The sequence below is a fragment of the Lynx rufus genome, unplaced genomic scaffold (genome assembly GCF_022079265.1).
Source record: "Lynx rufus isolate CCGP_SWC_20201006 ecotype Redwood Valley unplaced genomic scaffold, mLynRuf1.p SCAF_27, whole genome shotgun sequence".
NCBI classification, from domain to species: domain Eukaryota; kingdom Metazoa; phylum Chordata; class Mammalia; order Carnivora; family Felidae; genus Lynx; species Lynx rufus.
Genome location: NW_025814842.1, coordinates 7,173,969 through 7,196,107, shown reverse-complemented (window position 1 = coordinate 7,196,107; position 22,139 = coordinate 7,173,969). Strand labels below are relative to the sequence as shown.

Here is a 22,139-nt window from a genome sequence, read left to right as displayed (position 1 = left end):
GAGAGAGAATCCAAAGCAGGCTCCACGTATATATACGTGTATATATATATAGAGAGAGAGAGGGAGACAGAGAGAGAGGGAGACAGAGGGAGAGAGAGAGAGATTGTGCATACTATTTGATTTTTTGGCCTACCGATAATTCAACTACGTACATACATACATTCAACTACCCATTTAAAAGAGCTACCTAGGGGGTACCTGGGTGGCTTAGTTGGTTGGCTGTCTGACTCTTGATCTCAGCTCAGGTCTTGATCTCAGGGTCATGAGTTTGGGCTCCATGCTGGGCATGAAGCTTACTAAAATAATAAAATAGAGTAGAATAGAATAGAATAAAAAAATAAAACTACCTAATATTCAGTCATTTAATTTATGTAATTTAATAATTTCCTATTGTACACCTGGTTATTTAAATTGTTTTCAATTTTCATGTTTAAACAGTATGGACTGAAAATTCTTGGCATATCCAGGATATGCACTTTCTAGATAGGATAACTTTCTAGAAGGAGCATTTTAAAGGATGGCAGTCCACAGTGTAGAGTAGTGGCAAAAGCATGTATTAAAAACACTTATATGCTCTGTAATTTAGTTACATCATTTAGTCCCTCTGTAACTCTGTTTTCTGCATCTATAAAATGAAGGTGATAGCATACTGCTTCATGGGCAGCTGTGAGGATTGAAAGAACTAATAACACACTTAGCCTAGTGTCTGGAACATGATAAGAGCTCAATAAATGTGAACTATTATTACTGCCAGACAGCTCTTTCAAAAAGTTGCACAAATTACACAGCACCCTATATTAGGATATACTCTCACTTGAATTAATGTTAGATATTATCCCCCTTTTAAATTAGTGATTCTCAACTTTGACTATACATAGGAATCATGTGGGGAACCTTAAAAAATACTGATACCCTGGTCCCACTCCCAAATATTCTGATTTAATTGGTCTGGGATGTGACCTTCGGCATTGGAATTTTTGAGGCTTCCCAGGTGATTCTGATATACCGATATGTGAGTTATCACTGCTTTATTTTCTCTTTGGTGGAAAAATATATATATTGATGGTGCTAGCAGCTGGGAGGAGGGGGGTGAGGAGTAACTGCTTAATGGGCACTAGCTTTCCTTTTGGGGTGAAGAAAATGTTTTGGAACTAGATGGATGTGGTAGTTACATAACACTGTGAAAGTACTAAATGCCACTGAATTGCTCACTTTAAAATGATTAATTTTGTGTTATGTGAATTTCACTTCAATAAAAAAACAAAAATATTATGTCTTTTTTTAATATCCTTTAAAAATTTTTTAAATGTTTATTTATTTTCAGAGACAGAGATGGAGTAGGGGTAGGAGCATAGAGAGAGAGAGGAGAGAGAATCCCAAGCAGATTCCATGCTGTCACCAAAGAGCCTGATGTGGGCCTCCATCCCATGAACTGTGAGATCGTGACCTGAACCAAAACCAGGAGTTGAACGCTTAACTGATTGAGACTCAGGTGCCCCTATTTTAATTTCTTTTACAATTATGATTGAGGGTTTAATTATATGTTTAGTAACCATTAGGATGATTTTTCTTTTACTCTTTTTCTTAAGCCTGTCTATTGCTCACTTTTCTGCTAAGATGTTCATTTTACTGTTTGTAGGAGCTGTTAGAATGTTAACCTTTGTCTGACTCGGGTTTCAGATGTTTTTTTCAGTTTGCTTTTTGTCTTTTATTCCTGTGGTTTTTTTTAAATTTTTTAAACATTTATTTATTTTTGAGAGACAGAGTGAGACAGAGCATGAGCAGGGAAGGGGCAGAGAGAGAGGGAGACACAGAATCTGAAGCAGGTTCCAGGTTCCAGGCTATCAGCACAGAGCCTGATGTGGGGCTCGAACTCGCAAACCACGAGATCATGACCTGAGCCGAAGTCGGAAGCTTAACCGACTGAGCCACCCAGGCGCCCCAATTCCTGTGTTTTTTGACGTACAAGTTAAGTTTTTTTTCTTGTAATTAAACTTTCAAGTGTTTTATGATTTTGCCCTTCAGTGTCAGGCTTAGAAAGTACCCCCCCAACCACCCCCCACCACACACACTAGAAAAAGAGCAAACTAAACCTAAAGAGAACAGAAGGAAGGATATAATAAACATTAGAGTGGAGATAGAGAATACAAAATAAAGTAGTAGAGAATTCAAAATAATAGGGAAAATCCATTAAACCAAAAGTTGGTTCCTTAAAAAGATCAACAAAATCAACAAATTTTTAGCCCAACTGACTATGAAACAAGACTCAAATAAAATCAGAAATGAGTTTCAGATAACATTACTATTGACCTTACAGGAAAAAGAAAAAGATTGTAAGAATATTCTGAATAGTTGCCAACAAATTAAATAATCTAGATGAAATGGACAAATTCTTAGAAACACACAATGTACCAAAACTGATTCAAGAGGAAATAAAAAATCTGAATAGACCTATAACAAGTTAGGAGATTGAATCAGTAATCAAAGACTTTCACAAAAGGAAAAGTCCAGGACCAGAGGGCTTTACTGGTATTATCCAGTGAAAAATTCTACCAAACATTTAAAGAAGTATGAATACCAGGGCGCCTGGGTGGCTCAGTCGGTTAGGCGGCCGACTTGGGCTCAGATCATGATCTCGCGGTCCGTGAGTTCGAGCCCTGCGTCAGGCTCTGTGCTGACAGCTCGGAGCCCAGAGCCTGTTTCAGATTCTGTGTCTCCCTCTCTCTCTCTGACCCTCCCCTGTTCATGCTCTGTCTCTCTCTGTCTCAAAAATAAATAAACATTAAAAAAATTAAAAAAAAAAAGAAGTATGAATACCAATTCTTCTCAACCTCCTTCAAAAAATAGGAGAGGAAGAAACACTTCCTAATTTATTCTGTTAGTCCAGCATTACCCTTATAACAAAGCTATAAGAATACATTGCAAGGAAAGAAAACTGCAAACCAATATTCTTTATGAACATAGATGCAAAAATCTTCAACAAAGTATTAGTGAACTAAATCCAGCAACATATTGAAAGGATTATATACTGTGATAAAGTGGGATTTAACCCAGGAATGCAAAGATGGTTCAACTTACAAAAATCAATCACTGTAATACACCACAATAGGAGAAAGAAGGAAAAAAAAATTCCCACATGATCATCTCAATTGATGCAAAAAAAGCATTTGACAAAATCCAACACTTTCATGATAACAAGAAAAGGATGCCTGCTTTTACCATGTCTATTCAGCGTTGAATTAGAAGTTCTAGCCAGAGCAACTAGGCAAGAAAAATAAAACACATCTAAATTGTAAATGAAATAAAACTATATTTATTTGCAGATAACATGGTTATATGTGTGTGTGTATATATATTTTTCTCTCTCTCTGTATATATGTGTGTGTGTGTGTGTGTGTGTATGTGTGTGTGTGTGTGTATTTATAAAATCCCAAAGAATCCATGAAAACACTATTAGAGCTAATAAACCAATTCAGCAAAGTTGCAGGACACAAAATCGACACACAAAAATCAGTTGTATTTATATTCATTAGCAATTAATCTAAAAAGGACATTAAATAGCAATACCATTTATAATACATAAAAAGAATAATATACTTAGAAATAAAGTTAACCAAGGAGGTGTGAGACTTGTATAAGGAAAATTACAAAAAAAAATTGCTGAAAGAAATTAAAGAAGATCTAAATAAATGGAAAGACATCCATATTCATGGGTTGTTAAAAGACTAATATGGTTAAGATGGCCATACTGTCTATCATACTGCAAAGTGATCTACAGGTTCAGTGCAATCCTTATAAAAATCCCAATGGCCTTTTTGCAGAAAGGGAAATCACTCCTAAAATCCATAAATCAAGAGAATTGAAAACATATGTCTACCACAGAAAAACGTACACAAATGGTTGTAGCAGTACTATCCACAATAGCTGAAAGGTGGAAACAACTCAAATGTCCATCAACTGATGAATGACAAACAAAAACTAATATATCTATATACAACGGAATATCATTCAGCTGTTAAAAGTGATGAAGTCCTGATTCACGCTGAAACATGAATGAGTTTGGAAATGAAAGAAGCCAAAAACAAAAGGCTACTTATCATGTTTCTATTTATATGAAGTGTGTAGAATGGGCAAATCCATACAGACAGAAAGTTAGTGGTTGCCAGAGGGAAGGAGGGGGGAATGGGGAGTGAATGCTTAATGGATATGGGGTTTTCTTTGGCGTGATTAAAAGATCTGGAAGTAGTGGGAATGGTTGCACAATATTGTGAATGTACTTAATGTCACTGAATTGTACACTTTAAAATGTTAAAATGATGAACTTCATGTTATGTATTTTGTACTACAATAAAAAGTCCTTTCCAATGCAAGATCAAGTAAATTTTTACTTCCAAAAATAATAGGTTTTTTGTTTTACTATCAAAATTTTTACTCTTTAATTAAAATTTTTTACCCAAGTTATCACAATACCATTTATTGAATAATGTCTTTATTCTGCGCTGGTGTGAAATGCTGCCTTTATCATATGGTCTGAGGCCAGGCTTTCTCTCCAGCATGTGGTTGGATTTTGCAGTATTATTAGCCTCTCTAGTCTGTTTTCAGTATAACATGTTTTTTTATCTATTGTAGTTTAGAGCACATTTTAGTTTAGTACACATTTTAATATCAGAGTACCTCATTATTTAAGCATTTTCTTGGTGATTTTTTAACATTTTTCTCCCAGATGAGCCCAATGATTATTTTGTTAGATTAAAACTACCCCTTTGGGGGCACCTGGCTGGCTCAGTTGGTGGAGTGTGCGACTCTTGATCTTGGGGTTGTGAGTTCGAGCCCCATGTTGGGTATAGATATTACTTAAAAATAAAATCTTAAAAAAAATACCCCTTTTGAATTTTAATCATAATTGCATTTAAGTTGAACACATTTACAATACTGTGTATTCCTGTCCAAGAACATATGTCTATTTATTTAACTCTTCTTCCATGTCATTTAGTAAAGTTTTGAAGTTGAATTTATATACATATTATACTTTTATCACTTCATTTCTAGAAAATTAAAAGTTGTTTCTGTTGAAACTTTGGTGACTGATCATTGGTAGTATGCAGGAAAGTATAAGGGAAAGCTATTAGTTTTTGTTTAAATATTTTATAACTAGCCATGTTACTGAGTTATAATTGACTCTAACAATTTTCAGGTGCTTCCTTGGGTTTTTAGGTAATGATATCATACATGAATAACAGAAATTTTGTTTATGCCTTACCGTGTAATCTTGGGCATAGTTCCATCATAGGATTTAACTACCAAATGTAAAATTCTTGCAATATTGGCTGGTACACAGTAAGCATTTTATAATCCTAGTATTATAATAATGATACCATATTCTCTAACAGAAAAATTGGGGGGGGGGGATGGTACCTGGCTGGCTCATCAGTTGATAGAACATGTGACTCTTGATTTTGGGATTGTGAATTCGAGCCCCATGTTGGGTGTAGAGATTACTTAAAAACCTTAAAAAAAAATGTTTGGTGTTTTATCCTTTATCTTTGATATTAGTTGTTGGTTTGAGATAGATTTAAAATATTTTTTCATGATATAGAAGTATTTGCTTCTACTTTTCTAGCGCTTTTGTTTGTTAAGATAAATGTTGTCTGTTTAATTTCACAGAATACTGATTTGCATCTATTTGAATTGTCCTTTCTCCTTTTTATACAATAAACTATATTAATAGATTTTCTAATGTTTAGCTAGTCCTATGCTATAATAAATCCAAATTGGTCGCAGTATCATTAAAATGTTGAATCTGATTTGCTTATTTTTTTTATAATCATTATATCTATACTTTTAAATGAGATTAATGTAAGGTTTTGTATTTTTTTCTATGTTGTGTGTGTTAGCCAGGAGTTGGTGTCCAGGTTTCTGTTAGCTTCATAAAATGACTTGGGAAATACTCCACTTTCCCCAATGTTCTGCAGCAGTTTTTACAGTATAGAAATGATTTATTTCTAGAACATTTGAAAGAATTTACCCTCAAAGCCAATTAGATCTGACATCTTTCTTAGAAGTATATTGTTGTAAACCTTAAAAAAATCTCATTTGTGATTTGTGATAAGTTCAGGATTTTAACTTCTTATATCAATTTTGAAAATTTCCTAGAAAATCACCCATTTCATCAATATTTTAAAATGTTTTAGCCTAGAGTTGTATAAGCAGTCAATTCTGCAATAACACAACATAAGCATTCCTAAAAATTACTAAAATCACACAGTGAAAACCACAGGGTTTAGGGGGAAAATGGGATTAGGGGTATAATCTTCAAAAACTTTGTCAATGACACATTCAAAAAAGATACGAACGTAATAAAACCGTAGCACACTACAATAAACATGGCCTTATATATTGAAAAAGACCTGAAATTTGCTTGTGGAAGTGGGCACTGGAAAAGTTGCAGCTTGAGAATATTTTGAAGTGGCCAAGGAGGAAATCTAAAATTGGTCCAAGGTGTAACACTAGATCTGGGTGGGTGTGGCTCCTAACACATCCAGGTTGCTGAGGTAACTGGCAAATGCTTTAGATGAGTGCTCTGTGGGTTTCCTACAGAGCTGGGTGCAGTTTTTTGCGTTCACGTGGGGTTCCCCCTGAAGGTCTCTCAGTAGCACCCTAAAGTACTGATTTATTTCCAGCAGGTTCCAGAGGGTAGATTTACAGCAAGTTCTGCTGCTGTGACTCCACAGTGACTTCTCTGCCATTCAGTGGGCCGTGACCTGAGTCATCTCCAAAAGATCTGGATCTCAGCCCTAGGAGAAGTAGCTGCCTCTTATCTCTGCTATTCTTATGAATCGTTGTTCTTGGGAAGAATCCACTCTGACTCTCTCAGGTAGATACCCTCTTCCTATAGTGGGAATTTGTCATGCCAAAGTCCTCCCATTATGGAGTCACAATATATCAATAAAACAACTACAGTGAACACCAAATACATTTTGTGAAAATTTACAAATGAATGACAAAATGTAGATTCTCTCACGGATGGTGAGATTGTTTCGGATATGATGAATTATTATCTAAAACCGTGGCGAAAAAGGTAATTCCTCAGATGTGTAAGCCAAGCTTTGTGCAAAGACCCAGAGTGGGAGTGGGGGATTGGTTTTTGGCACACCAGAATGAAATCTGCCTGTTTACAGGAAGTTGTATTGGTTTCAAAGGACAGAAAGTGAGACTCCAGGATTCAGGGGATGGGGGGTGGGAGTGGATGAGGAACTAGGACTTAGAAAGGTAGAAAAGAGAGACACAGGGCTTGGAAGAATTGGCAGTATCAGGCAGAACATGCATATATGCCATATAACAATTTCCATGCCTTCTCTCAGGAAGTTACCAGAGTGAACTCACTCTTTAATGCTGCAAAGGCCTATTAAGCTTTTATTGTTTTATGCTGTACCTGGGTCCATGGTTCATGCTGAGTATTTAAGAGAAACGTCTAGGCTGTCGTGGATCCATTCACGGAGTGTAAGATTCTGACTGTCAGGTTGGTGTTTCTGGCTCCGGGGAGTACCTCCCTTGCCTCCACTGCCTCTCATCACTGGCTCCTGTGTTTTCTTCCTGTGCAACTGAGGGAAGCTCTCCATCTCCTTACCTGTGCCTCCTGTGACTCCAGGGGCAGCCATTACAGGGTGAAACATCATTCTTAGGAGGAGGGTGAATTGTTAGGTGTTAGGGTCTGTTAGGGAATCCAAAACACAAACCCAGAAGAGATCATTTCAGGGAAATTCCTGTGGAGAACAAAAATAAGCAATTCCCCATGGTTCTTAGCTCTCCTCACCCTTCAAAAGTGTTTCCTTTCTTGGGGGCACCTGTGTGGCTCAGTCGGTTAACTGGCTGACTTCTGCCCAGGTCACGATCTTGCAGTTGGTGAGTTTAAGCCTCGTGTCAGGCTTTGTGCTGACAGCTCAGAGACTGGAGCTTGCTTCAGATTCTGTGTCTCCCTCTCCCTCTCTCTGCCCCTTCCCAACTCGTGCTAAGCCTCTCTCTGTCTCTCAAAAAATAACTAAATGTTAAAATTTTTTTCAAAAAAAAGTGTTTACTTTCTATCCCACTGTAAGAGAAAGAGATGGAAATCTATGGTGTTGTCTCTGCTTTTTACGAGAGCGGGGACGGGGGGGGGGGGGGGGGGGGGAAGGCAGGAATTCGGTGGGGGCAGGGGGGGTGGGAATCCCTTTCTGAAAAGAGAGTGGGTAATTGGCTGGAGTGACTTTTGCTGTGTCTTTTGGAAATATGAGTATGGTAAGAAGCTAAGAATATCTCCTAGAGAAGGCATTTCTCTGTTTGCCCGTAAGTCAAAAGTGGAGATCTGGGGCTTAATATAGCTACAGATACATTTTGTTTGGACTGTTTAAACAATGCTGAATGGGTTGTTGATAGTTAAACAGTAGGGGCTTTCAAATGAAAATACGGATTTCTGGTTTCACTTAAGTGGTTGATCTGGCAAGATTGGTCTTTATTCTAAAAGTATGAAAGAGTTTGGCAGGGAAACCCTAATTCCTTAATAATCTGTTCCAAGGAAAGTGTTGATTTCATTTCCAGAGTAACCTTTCACTGTGAGAAAGAGTGAGACTTCTTGGAGCTAAAACTTTCCACCTTTTAAAAAAGCTGAACCGTAACATACATGAAAATATATAAATCATAAGTGCTCAATGAAATAAAAGATAACACACCTGTGGAATCATCACTCAAGTCAAGTAGACATTACTAGTATCCTTAGAAACTTTCTCTCATGCCTTCATTCCCATCACTACCACCCTCTCTTCTTTCCAGGTGTAAACATTATAGTTTATTTTTGCCTGATTTTACATTTTATAGAAGTGTAATCATACACTGTGTACTTTTTTGTGTCTTCTTTTTTTATCATTAAGAAGATGTGTCTTCATTCAATATATTTGGTGAGATTCATCTACATTGTAGCGTAAAGCTATTATTCATGTTCATCTCACGGTACTCCAGTATATGAAAATACAACACTTTCTTTATCATTGCAGTGGTTGATAGACAATTGGGTTGGTTTCAGTTTTTGACTATTTTAAGTATTGCTACTATAAATCTTCTTGTCCGTGTCTCTTAGTGTGCACATGCATGCCTTTCTGTTGGGTATATACCAACAAGCTAAATTGCTTGGTCCCAAGGTATACGTATGTTCAACTTTGGTACTTACTGCCAGTTTTCCAAAGTGGCTTTCCCAATTTATACCCTCACCAAAACAGTATGAGGGATTCAATCGCTTCACATCCTCACGAGCATTGGTATTGTTTCTTAGTTTTAGCCTTTCTTTGAATATGTGGATGTATTGTGGTTTTCATTTTCATTCTTTTCTTACTTATTCTGTTGAGCATCTGTTCATATATTTATTGGTCATTTGAATTTCCTCTACTGCGAAATGCCTGTTAAGGTATCTTCTGTCCATTTCTAATTGGGTCATCTGTCTTTTTCCTATGAATTGGGAGGAATTCTTTATAGGTTTTGGATACAGCCCCTTCATTTGTTGTGTGTGTGTTACAAATATCTTCTCCAGCCCTGTGTTATGACTATCTTTCACACTAATTGTGTCTTTTGATGAAAATGAATAATTTTTTTATTTCAAAATTTTATTGTGATAAGAACCTGCTTAACAATTTTTAAAATATACAACATGGTATTATAGGTAAAATGTTGTACAGCAGATGTTCAGAACTTATTTATCTTGCTTAACTAAAACTTTATGCTCATTGATTAGTAACTCTCCATTTCCCCCATCCCTAGCTCTTAGCAAACACATTTCCATTTTTCAAGTCTGTAAATTTGACTATTTTTGATACTTCATATAAGCAGAATCATGCAATATTTGTCTTTCTGTGACTGGTTTCTCACACCTAGCATAATATCTTCAAGGCTCATCCATGCTGTCTCTTGTTACAGAATTTCCTTCCATTCCATTGTATGTACATACCATGCTTTATCTTTTCGTCTGCCGATGGATGTTTTCACATCTTGGCTATCGTGACTAGTGCTGCAATGATCATGGGAATGTTAACATCTCTTCAAGATCTTGATTTCAATTCTTTCGGATAAATACTCAGAAGTAGGATTGCTAGATCCTGTTTTTAATTTGGAGGGGGGAACATACATTCTGTATTCCACAGCAGCTGCACCATTTTACATTCTCACCAACAGTGTGCAAGGGTTCCAATTGCCCCACATCCTTGACAATTTTGTTGTTGTTATTGTTGTTGTTGTTTGATAATAGTCATCCTGACAAGTGTGAGGTGATACTGTGATTTCCATTCTCCTGATGATTAGTGATGTTGAGCATCTTTTCATATACCTGTTGGCCATTTGTGTGTCTTCTTTGGAGAAAGGTCTGCTCAAGTCCTTAGCCCATTTATAACTGGGTATTAGGTTTTTTTGTTAATGAATTGTTGGACCTATATATTTTGGAGCTTAAGTCCATATCAATTATATGGTTTGCAGACACTCTGTAGGTTGCCTTTTCACTCTGTTGATTGTTTCCTTTGCTGTACAGAAACTTTTTAGTTTGATGCAGTCACACATGTCTATTTGTGTTTTTGCCTGTGCTTTTGGTGTCATATCCAAAAAAATAATTGCCAAGAGCAATGTTAAAAAGTTATTTCCCTAAATTTTCTTCTAGTAGTTTCATGATTTAAGGTCTTACATTTAAGTCTTTTATCCATTTTGTATTACGTTTATATATGTATAGTACCTCAGTGTCCCTTTTGTAATGGAGATAAGAATAGTACTTCATAGATTTTGTAAAAAGTAAATGAAGTGATATATATAAAGCACATAAAAGAGTGCCTGGCATTTTCTAAGTTATAACTGTTAGCCCTGTACTGTGTTTCATTTTCCTTATAGCCCTGTCCCCATAGCCCCCATTCTGCCCTGGGATTCCAGGCCCAAACCCCTCTGGCTTCTACCACTGAGATGTGTGGCAGTCCCTGTCCTGCTCTGGCCACTCCTCCACTGTTGACAGCATCCTGGGTTGCTGGCTGGCCATATCCACATGATGGGGACTCCACACTTCTGCATTGGTGGGAGTACCTGAGAGACAACATGCGCTGTGAGTGTCTATGCGGGGAGAGAGCAGGACACTTGGAGCTTCATGAAGGAAAGGTGAACAAGGAGAGGGCTTTGAGAAACAAGACTCCTGTGTTTTCAGTAGAGAGGTGGGGCAGGATGCTGGGACTTTTCCAAGGGCATGTAAGTGAAAGAGTCAGAGCTACATGAATGTAATTAGTACCATTGAGCTGCCTTTCCAGTTTAGGTAACCAGATGTTATGTAATGAGTCAAATGACAGAATTAAAAAAAAAACCTTTCAAATAATACAGTTTCTGATATACAAAAGCACCCCCCAATTAGTTAATAAATAAAATCCCCATTTATTCTCTTAAGTAAAATTAACTTGTAAATGACATAAAATTCAAACTTTTGTCCCACATTCCACCTCAATTTCTTTTGCTTTCTTTTTCTTTTCTTTTCTTTTCTTTTCTTTTCTTTTCTTTTCTTTTCTTTTTTCTTTTCTTTTCTTTTCTTTTCTTTCCCTTATTGAACAGCGAGTAGGCTGTGGTCCTTTTAGAACCTAAATCCTGAATGACTTCTTGCTCAATGCATGTAGTTTCCTCAGCTCCTCCAAAGTTAAATTAATCCAAACCCCATATCTTCCATGTGTGCCAGTTTCTAATAGTCAAGATTAATGGAAAACAGAAAACTGTCACAGGACCTGTGAGTTACCTTCCATTTAGAAAAGAAAAACATTTTAACATCTCTAGTGGTTATATAGAATAAAAGTATGTCCTAAGAAACAGTGCCTTGTGCAAAGATATTACAAATCTCAAAGACTTCTGGAGAGGAGGAAAGTAGAATAGAAAAGCTAGCCATATGTTCAATGGATCACACTCTCTGTGAACTCAGTTGTAAAGTTAGCAACAAGCTAATTGTAGCTCTTGCGTACCATGTTTTTGAGGAATGTTCATCTAAGCATATCCTCTCTGATCTGAAATGGGAAACTCAGATACATTCCTATCTTGCTGCAAAGTTTAGAAATTTGCTATATCGTCACCCTCAGTTACTAGACTAATTTGAGGTTCCCCTTTATTTTAATTTTAATTTTAAATTTTTTTTTTGAGGGGAGGAAGGGCAGCAGGAAAGGGAGAGAGAATCTTATGTAGGCTCCCAGCACAGAGCTTGACGGAGGGCTAGACTCACAACTGTGAGAGCATGACCTGAAAGAGCTGAAATCAAGAGTCAGACACTTAGCCCACTGAGCCACCAGGTTCCCCGAGGCTCCCCTTTATTTTTAAACAGTGTATTGAGGTGTAATTGACAAACCATAAACACATATTTAAAGTATGCAGTTTCATAAGTTATAACATATATGTACACCTGGAAAACAATCTTCGCAAAGAAGATAATTAACATACTCAACACCCAGGAAAGTTTCCTCATGGCCCTTCCTAATCCTTCTCATGCCCACCTCCCACTCCCTCCCCAGGAAACCACACATCTTCTTTCTGTCTTTTTATCTTAGTTTGCATTTGCTAGAACTTTACACAAATGTGGCCATACAATACGTACTCTTTTTTCTGTGTGGCTTCTTTCACTCAACATAATTATTTTGACATTCATCAACATTTCTGCGTGTGACAATAGCTCATTCCCCATTTACTGCTGTGTAGTTTTCCACTGTATGTATATACCATTACTTGACTATCCATTCATCTGTCAGTGGACGTTTGGGTTCTTTCCAATTTTTAGCTATCACGAATAAAGCTGCTATGGATATTTGCGCACAAGTCTTTGTATGGGGATATGCTTTCATTTCTCTTGAATAAATATCTTAAAGTGCAATGGCTAGATCATATAGTAGGTATATGCTTAACTTTTTTTTTTTTTAATGTTTTATTTATTTTTGAGAGAGAGAGAGAAAGCGGGAGAGAGGCAGATAGAGACAGGGACAGAGGATCTGAAGTGGGCTCCATGTTGACAGGCTGATAACAGCAAACCCGATTTGGGGCTCAGACCCATAAACTGTGAGATTGTGACCTGAACTAAAGTTGGTGCTCAATTGACTGAGCAACTTAACTTTTTAAGAAACTGACAAAATATTCTCCAAACTAGTTGTACCATTTTGTATTCCTACCATCATTGGTTAGGAATTCCAGTTGCTCCATATCCTTGTCAGCACTTGGAAGTGTCAATCTTTTAAATTGTATCTATACTAATGGATATGTAGTGTTCATATGGCCCATTCAAGCATTTTTTATGATGGCTGTTTTAAAAATCCTTATCAGATAATTCCAACATCTGAGTGCTCTTTTTTTTAAGTTTATTTATTTATTTTGAGAGAGAGAAAGAGAGAGAAAGCACAAGTGGGAGAGGGACAGGGAGAGAGAGGGAGAGAGGGAGAGAGAGAGAGAGAGAGAGAGAGAGAGAAAATCTGAAGCAGGCTCCACACTGCCAATGCAGAGCCTGATGCAGGACTCGAACTCACGAACTGACAGATCATGACCTGAGCCAAAGTCAGACCCGTGCACCCCAATATCTGAGTTCTCTTGATATTGGCACCTGATGATGATCTTTTCTCATTCCAGTTGTGATTATCCTGGTTGTTGGTATTGATTAATGATTTTCTATTGTTTACTGGACGCTCTGGGTGTTATGTCATGAGACTGTGCATCTTACTTGACCTTTCTTCTTTTTAGAAGGCAGTCACCTTGTTTAGGTGTAGCAAGCAGGTCCAGATGGGATGTATGTTCAGCTCTCTTGGGAGCCTGCTGATGCCAGCCTGGTGACAATGGAGCACCAACTCTCGTTGTCTCATTTCCACTGGACAAAGGTGGAAGTTCAGGTTCACACTTTGCCTTACTGACACCAGGGGCAGTGGACACAGTGCAGACTAGCATTCTTCATCCCACCTTGTTCTGTCATGTTGCTTCCAGGTGGGAGTGGAAGCTCAGATCCCTCCTGGAAGTCAATTTTATCTTAATCTATGTATATGTTACTTTGAATTCTTTACATACTACAAAGAACCAAGTGGATATCTTACAAATGGAAATATTCTTTAAAAACACTCAGCAGCTGGGGCGCCTGGATGGCTCAGTCAGTTAAGCGTCTGACTTCAGCTCAGGTCATGATCTTGCGGTTCGTGAGTTTGAGCCCCACGTTGGGCTCTGTGCTGACAGCTCAGAGCCTGGGGCCTGCTTCGGATTCTGTGTCTCCCTCTCTCTCTGCCCCTCCTCTGCTCACACTCTGTCTCTCAAAAATAAATAAATGTTAAAATTTTTTTAAGTTTTTTTACTTTCACCTTTTTCTTTTGCAAAATAAAAACAGCCCTGGAATTTCAATGACTTGACACCAAAGTTTATTCTGAACTCCCCTGAAGTCCAGTCAGCGATTGGGAACAGCCTTCATACTGCTGTCCTTTAAGCTCTGACTCCAGAATCAAGGTCCCTTTTATCCTAAGTCCCCAGTGTCCCTCAGGGCCTCCCCAGGGTCACTACTGGATCCTCTGCATCTGGCCCATTGGTTGAGAGATTGAGAGAATAGAGGATTATGTGGGGTGTTTTATGTCCAGGCATGGAAGTGGTATACATCTTAGCTGCCCAGATTCCAACATCCACAACCCACTCGTGGCCCAAACAGGGAATTTGGGAAACAAAGTCTTCGGGAAAGAAAATAGGGTAGTGAGCAACTAGCTAGACTCCCATTTGCCCAGTGGATTGACATTAGTTTTAGATATATCAATGAACTGTGTTTATATTTTTGTAATTAGGTAAGTTTTTCCTTCTTCATATTCAAAACTAATACTATGGCTTAGTGTCTTATGTAGTAATTTGTTTTTCCTTGTCTCGCTCTCCCCCTTCCCTTCCTTTTTCTTTCTTTCTTTCTTTCTTTCTTTCTTTCTTTCTTTCTTTCTTTCTTTCTTTCTTATTTTTCATCAATAAATATTTATTGAGCCGACCTCTGGACCCCTCTGATGTCCAAGCACTCTTCAGGTTCTAGGAACATAGCAGTGAACAAAACAAGAAATCAAGATTACTGTTTTCTTGTGCATAAACTCTAGTGGAAAGGCTCAGAAACAAGGAGCAAAACAAATATAGGTAAAGCTCCAGACAGTGGAAAGTTCTGTGAGAGAAAACAACGTGAAAGTTTTGAGATGGTGAAGAGGAAGAAGATGGTTGGATTAAAAGGTCAGTGATGGTGCTTTTGAGCATTTTCATTTGAGCCGAGTCCAGAATGACAAGAAGGAACCAGCTGTTTGATGATCTTGGTGATAATCTCTGGCTCTGGTACATTCAACCCTCTGCCTCTTTTGCAAGTACACCTGTGCCGCAGAACACATCTGGAGAGGAACGTTCAACAATGCTGACAATTCTCACTTGAAACACTGGCCCGGGGGCGCCTGGGTGGCGCAGTCGGTTAAGCGTCCGACTTCAGCCAGGTCACGATCTCGCGGTCCGTGAGTTCGAGCCCCGCGTCGGGCTCTGGGCTGATGGCTCAGAGCCTGGAGCCTGTTTCCGATTCTGTGTCTCCCTCTCTCTCTGCCCCTCCCCCGTTCATGCTCTGTCTCTCTCTGTCCCAAAAATAAATAAACGTTGAAAAAAAAAAATTTAAAAAAAAAAAAAAAAAAAAAAAAAAGAAACACTGGCCCGCACACCTTAAGGGGGCCCTAATGCTGCACAATAATCACAGTGGCTCTCAAAATGTGGTCCCCAGATGGGCTGACTCACCTGGGGGCTTGTTAGAAATGTAGCTTCTCAGTCCCAGCCCCAGGTCCACCCAGTCATTAACTCTGGGGAGGAGCCCGGTGTTTGTTTCAACAAGCCTTGTAGGTGCTGCTGATGTGCACGAAGCCAAAGAGCCACTGCCCTAGTCCCACTGGGTGCTCCTGGGTGACTGCTTCCCAGCATCTCCTCTCTCCTGAAGCCCTCCTCAACCTCACCCTCGGCGGATGACCTAACATACCTTCTTGAACAAACAAAGCAACCGGAAGTGAAATCGCACAGACTCCCACTACCATATTTCCTCACCTTCTGGCATCTGTACTAGAATTTTCTATCTTCTCACCTGTTTTTGTAAAGGAAACTCCGTGCTCTTATCTATCACTGGTCCTTCTACTCAGCTCTGGTTCTCATCCCCTCTTGCCTATTCAAGGACATTGCAACTTAAATAACAGTGTTATTTCCATTACATTCTGGTGGCATATACCTGTCCCTTTTTACTTTATTTTCATATGCTTTAAGTATTTGAGGCAATTACAGAATCATGACGTTCTACTCCCAAATAATTTGGTATAAAGATTTTAAAAACAATATTTATATAGAAAACCAAAAATATTATTATGAACAAAATGAGTAATAATTCCTTAAATCTAATATCCAGTTCATAATCAGATTTCCTCCATTGTCCTTCAAAAATCCATGCAACTGTTTTCTCAAAGCCAAGATGCATTCCAGGACCTGGTGGTTTCTTCCTTGATTTCTTTAACTCCAGGCTAGCCCTTCCTTTCCCTTATCCTTTTTAATGGAAAAGTCAGGGCTAGTTGTCCTGTCAAATAAATGTCCCACCTTCTGGACATTTCTGATTGCTCCCTGACGGTGACATTTAGTTCGTCCTCTATTTCTTGTATTCCCTATAAAAACAGATTTAGAGTTAAAGACTTGATAGATTTAACTTAAGCATTTGCAGAGGGATGTTGTGATGAGCACTAGGTGATGTAAGGAATTGTTGAGTCACTATATTAAATGTATATGTATTCATGCATATATATAATGGATGTATGTAATTTTACTTAAAATTTTATTATATACCAAAACAGAAAATGCATGAAACAGTTCAACAAATTGTTATAAAATGATCACTCATATAACTCCCACCCTAAATAAGAGAAAAAGACCTTTACTCCAGAAGCCCCTGATACCATGTCCCTCCCAAGTTATATCCCTCCCTTTCTCCTATTATTCTAGATGTACTCATTATTCTAACTTTTATAATATTTTTGCCCTGGTCTTTCTTTATGGTTTTACCAACTTATAAGGCATTCCCAAACAATATATGTGCATTTTACCCGATTTTCAACTTCATATAAATGACAACATACAGTATGAATCTGTTTTGTCTAGCTTCTTTTGCTCAATGAAGTATTTAAGATTCATCCATATTCTTTCATATAATTGCAGTTCATCCTTTTTCACTTATATTTCATTGTATGACTATATTACCCTATATGTTTACATTCTACTGTTGATGGGCTATTATGAAAAATGCTGCTGTGTTCTGGTGCATGTAACTCTACAGCCTGCATAAATAGGCATTTTTGCAGGGTGTCACCTGGTGGTGGTTTTGCTGATCAGAGAGTAGATTATCTTTCAACTTACTGGGTTCTGCCAGTATTTAAAAAGTGGTTTTACCTGTTTACTCTTTCACAAGCATTTCTTGTTCCACATTCTTGCCAGCATTTGATATTATCATTTAAAAATATTTGACAAAACTTGTGGGTGTGTAGTAGTGACTCATGTGGTTTTAATTTGAATTTCTCTGGATTACTTATGAAACAGCATTTTAAAAAAAAGTTTGGGGGGTGCCTGGTGGCTCAGTCGGTTAAGTGTCCCACTTCGGCTCGGGTCATGATTTCATGGTTCATGAGTTCAAGCCCCACATCAGGCTCTGTGCCGACAGCTCAGACCCTGGAGCCTGCTTCAGTTTTTGTGTCTCCCTCTCTTTCTGCCCCTCCCTTGCTCGTACTCTGTCTCTCTCTCTCTCTCTCCCTCAAAAATAAACATAAAAAGAAAAAAAGTTTTGGATGTTTGGATACCTGATTGACCTGACACGTTGACTGAGAAGTCCATCCATCCCCCATAGCTCTGCAGTACATCTTCCATCGCAAATCAGGTGTCAATGTATCGATTTGTTTGGGGCTGTCTATTCTGTACAGTGAGTCGATTTGTCTATATCTGCGCCAGTACCACCCAGTCTTCATTACTAAAGTTCCGTAATAATTCTGCATTTCTGGTAGACAAGACCTACATTTTTGTTCTTTTTTTTTTTTTTTCAACGTTTATTTATTTTTGGGACAGAGAGAGACAGAGCATGAACGGGGAAGGGGCAGAGAGAGAGGGAGACACAGAATCGGAAACAGGCTCCAGGCTCTGAGCCATCAGCCCAGAGCCCGACGCGGGGCTCGAACTCACGGACCGCGAGATCGTGACCTGGCTGAAGTCGGACGCTTAACCGACTGCGCCACCCGGGCGCCCCTATTTTTGTTCTTTAAAAGGGCCTTGGCATGGGGCGGCTGGGTGACTCAGTGAGTTGAGCGTCCAACTTCGGCTTGGGTCATGATCTCGCGGTTTGTGAGTTCGAGCCCCGCGTTGGGCTCTGTGCTGGCAGCTCACAGCCTGGAGCCTGCTTCGGATTCTGTGTCTCCGTCTCTCTCTGCCCCTCCCCCACTCGTGCTCTGTCTCTCTCTGTCTCAGAAATAAAGAAACATTAAAAAAATTTTTTTAAAATAAAAGGGCCTTGGCAGATTTTTTTTTTTTTTTTTTGGCCTTTTGAGCTTCCATAGAAATCTTTCACCAATTTGTGAAATTGAAAACAATTCCTGTTGGAATTTTTATGATTATATTGCATAATTGTGATTATACTGAATAACTGTTGTTATACTGAATTTTTAGTTCAGTGTGATTTCAACTGAGAGATAATAAATATCTTTCCATTAATACTATTTTTGTCATTGATTTCTCTTTTTTTTTTAATGTTTATTTTTTTGAGAACGAGAGAGAGACAGAGCATGAGTGGGAGAGGAGCAGAGAGAGAGGGAGCACAGAATCAGAAACAGGCTCCAAACTCCAAGCTGTCAGCACAGAGCCCCATGCGGAGCTCAGACTCACAAACCACAAGATCATGACCTGGGCTGAAGTCAGATGCTTAACCGACTGAGCCACTTAGGTGCCCCTTTGTCATTGATTTCTAATATAATTGCATTGTGACCAGAAAACATTTCATATGATTTAAATATTTTTAGATTTGATAAGCCTTGCTTTTTAGTCCAGGATACAATCAATTTTGTAAATATTCGCATGCATATTCTACAGTTGATAATTTATTGACTAAATAGGACTGTTTTTTAAAATCACGTTGCTCAGGGGTGCCTGGGTGGCTCAGTTGGTTGAGTGTCCGGCTTTGGCTCAGGTCATGATCTCACAGCTCTTGAGTTCAAGCCCTGTGTTGGTCTCTGTGCTGGCAGCTCAGAGCCTGGAGCCTGCTTTGGATTCTGTGTCTCCCTCTCTCTCTGCCCCGAACCCACTCGCATTCTGTCTCTCTCTCTCAAAAATAAATAAACATTAAAAAAAAATTAAAAAATTAAATCATGTTGTTCAAATCTTTTACATCATTACTAATCTTTTGTATGGTTATTTTACCAATTACTGATAGGTACGTATAAAAATCTCCTTTATTTACTTGATGCCATTTTTTTAAGATTTTATTTTTAAGTAATCTCTACACCCAACATGGGGCCTGAATTCACAACCCCAAGATCAAGAGTCGCACACTGCATCAACTGAGGCAGCCAGGTGCCCTTGATGCCATATTATTAGATGCATAGCTGTTTAGAATTATTATATATTACTGGCAAATTGAGCTTTTTATCATTATGAGAAAACCTTTCCTATTTGTAGAAATGATGTTTGTCTTAATGTCTGTACCAACTTTCTTTGGTTGCTATTTATATGGTGGATCTTTTTCTATTACATTTGTTTGAATCAGGATTCAGACAAGGTACACATACTGCGTTTGGTTATATGCTTACATTTTTCTTAATAGTTATAGCACTATTCAAAGTAACTGTTACATATTAGGTGAGTTTAATAGTTTGTGCTTTTTAGTGAATTGATCCATTTCATCTACAATGTCAAATTTATGTGTGTAAAGTTGTTTGCAGTATTCCCTTATACTTCTGATGTCTGCAGAGTCTTTAGTGATAGTCTTTATTTCATTCTCAGCATTGATCACTTTTTGTCTTCTCTTATTTTTCATTGGATTTTTCTGTATTTTCAGTCAAATGTTATTTAATGTGGATTTTCCAAAAAATTCTTTGACTTTGTTGGGATCTTTGAAACAGTAGATTGATGCCCTTCATTACATCTTTAATTGGGGAAATTCTCAGCCATTGTCTCTTCAAATATTAACTTTTTCCATTCTTTTCTTCTTTCCTCCAGGACTGCAAATTAATTATGTTCTATTTTTCGCACTGTATTCTCCTGGCTTGTTTTGTCTTGCTTCACCATATGTCTTGTGATACTTGATTGTTTCCTGGACATTTTATTTGAAAAGATACTTTTATGTATAATGTAAGACCTTAGGCAATGTTATCATATTCTGAAGAAGACTTTTCATTCCAGCGACATCTGAGAGTGTTTATAGTTCAGGAACAAAGTTTGAAGTTTTGTGAGCCATCTTTATAGTCTCTGAGAATATAGTACACACCAACATCCAGAGTAAAGTTCAGTTTCTAGCCCAGTACAGGGAACATAACACTAGGGCTCTCCCTTTGTAGGTGCTAAGTTCCAACCCCCACTGCTCCACCAAAAATACATCTCCACCTTTCAGGGAACTTTCGTGGATTGGTAAATAATCCCAGGTGTTTTGGGGGTCTCAGCCAAAAGCAAAACATATTTCACTAAAGTCTTCCTCCTTGATTGCCAAAGGACTTGACCTATGTTCACTTGACCTCTTAAGAATGGCAGAAGCAGGGGCGCCTGGGTGGCGCAGTCGGTTAAGCGTCCGACTTCAGCCAGGTCACGATCTCACGGTCCGTGAGTTCGAGCCCCGCGTCAGGCTCTGGGCTGATGGCTCAGAGCCTGAAGCCTGTTTCCGATTCTGTCTCCCTCTCTCTCTGCCCCTCCCCCGTTCATGCTCTGTCTCTCTCTGTCCCAAAAATAAATAAACGTTGAAAAAAAAAATTAAAAAAAAAAAAAAAAAGAATGGCAGAAGCAGAGCTTTGTATGTCTGCTTTCTCTATTCACAAATACCCCTCGTTTAGAACCAGCCTTATTTTATCTCTGAGCTCTAATCCTTTCCCTTTTCTCTCTCCTGATAATTTTTTAAAACTTTCTTTTAATTACTTTTTTTCAGTTGTCTTCATCAGGGTAGTTGGACCAAATCCCACAACACACCATTAGCAAAAGGTAACATATAGCATAGACTATTCTGTACCTTTTTTTCTTACTTAATATATTTGGGATAGATAGTACAATATCACAACTGGGATATTAACATTGATACAATCTACCAGTCTTATTCAGATCTCCCTATTTTTATTATAGTCATTTGCACACATATGTATTTAGTTTTACACAACTTCATCATGTGTATTGGTGATATGTCTAATATTGGTGATAATTTTAATTCTTTAGCATCTGTTTTGTAGCCTTGGAAAGGAAAGACAAGGTCTAAGTGCCCAGTCTAATAGAAGAGCCCTAGACAAACTGTGATCTCAAAGGACTCTACCCTTAGGCTAAGGGTAATATAGAGATATAACTCCAGACCCAAGGAGCACAAGGAAAACTACTTTGGGCACATCTGATGAGTAGAACTGCAGGGGAAAGTGTCCACTAATACTTTATAGCCATAAGCCAGTCCTCATGCTGATTTTCAACCAAAATTGGCATCACTTGGGTGGCTTCAGAAATCTCTAGATCAACATTAATTTAAGTGCTTCTAGATTCATGTTGCCTCCGGGCATCTTACAGAAGAAAATACATATGGTTTCTGGAGAAACCTACATTTATTTCGGATCTCACAGAATTTTCCACAGATAATACTACCAAGGACATACTTCCTTTGAATTGATTCTTAAATTACTCCAGATTTGGCCAGTGAGAACGCCTTCAAGCTGCAGTGCTATTGTTATTGAAAGAGGGGTCTCCCCAACTTCATTTCCTCCCTTTCACATCTCACCCTGCTTTCCCTTCCAGTCAACCAAAACTGCTCTTATTAAGGTAAACCCCTTTTAGGGTATATCCAATGAACACTATCCAGTCCTTACCTTTTGATTTTTTTCTACATCATGGACCACGCCTTCCTTTATGAAACTCTCCTATTC

The 22,139-nt window shown here is 38.3% G+C and overlaps 1 protein-coding gene across 1 annotated transcript in view; it reads left to right on the top strand.

Annotated features, from left to right (window-relative positions):
- The first annotated feature begins 1,454 nt into the window (after positions 1-1,454).
- The window catches only part of LOC124519394 (NXPE family member 3-like), a 51,490-nt gene continuing 30,805 nt past the window's right edge, over positions 1,455-22,139 (top strand). Inside the window, exons 1-2 of the mRNA XM_047089588.1 lie at positions 1,455-1,492; positions 6,684-6,874. The gene's annotated coding sequence lies outside the window, so the exon portion shown is untranslated. The remainder of the gene's footprint in view (positions 1,493-6,683; positions 6,875-22,139) is intronic.